A 1,232-nucleotide genomic window follows, 5' to 3' on the forward strand; every position below is an offset into this window, starting at 1 on the left:
GAAAGCCCGCGCACAGCAACCAAGACCCAACACAGCCAAAAGTAAATAAGTAAAAAATAAGTAAATTAAAAAAAAAAATTATAAACCAAAGAGGAGTTTTGTAGAGGGTGTCCCAGTATAGGGTGGGACTGGAAAAGGATAATCTTCTAAGTCCCTCACTTCAGTCCCTAAGATTCTGAGACTGAGGAGTCAAATAGGTCAGATTCCCAATCAGCTCAGCCCCCAAAATCCCTCTGTTCTCATCACCATTGCTCTGAATGCGGGGAAGTGTGAGCAGGGAGGCTGAACCGGGCGGGCATCATTACTGAGTGTGGACACTGCCTGCATGATGACTTCACTTGGTCATAGATGTTGCAATTCCGGGGCATCCACCCATTCGACAAACTTATACCAAGCACTTAGTTTGTCAGTCTCTATGCCTTACATGCCTTTGAAGTCTCACAATAATCCTATCAAGTAGGCAGTGGGGTTACCCTTTTTTTCAGAGGAGGAAAGAGAAGCTGAGAGGTTTTGTATGCAGGTCATTTGGTGTAATTTTCCCATGTGCCTACACTATGGGCCAGGAGGAAGGTGTGATACTGTGATTTATAATGAGACATATATATTTGGTCTTCATGCATTTCTGGCACAGCTCCTAAAACCCTTGGAATTTTGTAAGTGATGAGAGTGATAAAGGTGTTTTGTTATGTTAATGAAGTGACTTTTGGGCCTTGTCCGTCAGAAGCACAGGTAACAACCTGGACTTGTGACTGGCATCTGAAGGGGGGGGTGGGACGATGACGGACGGACGACAACAGTCTAGTAAGACTGACCCCTAAATGGGATTTGACACTACCTCTGGGTAGTGTCAGAATTGAGTTGAATTCTACTACCTGCTTGTGTCTGAGAATTGCTTGTTGCTATGGGGGAACCCCCTTCTGAGCAGCACACACTTTGGAATTGGGTCCAGGAGACAGGGGAAGGGGAGGCAAACTAAGAGCACATATAATCAAACCCCGAAGCCTGGAGAGCCCACCGCAATGCCAAACAATCCCAAACACCCAACCTCTTTGCTGGAGCTGTCAGGCTGCTGCTCCATCACCCAGATGCCAGGCCACTTAAGAACTTCAGTTTGGGTTGGCTGTATTCTGGGTGTGAGGCTGCCCTCTGGTGGCCACTTTGTTAATTAATTTGAAGGCTAAGGTGCTGGCTCTAGGCAAGTTGTAGGGGAACAGAATTGAATGAGGCCGTCC

This window comes from Lipotes vexillifer, unplaced genomic scaffold, assembly GCF_000442215.2.
Source record: "Lipotes vexillifer unplaced genomic scaffold, Lipotes_vexillifer_v1.1 scaffold920, whole genome shotgun sequence".
Lineage (NCBI taxonomy): Eukaryota > Metazoa > Chordata > Mammalia > Artiodactyla > Lipotidae > Lipotes > Lipotes vexillifer.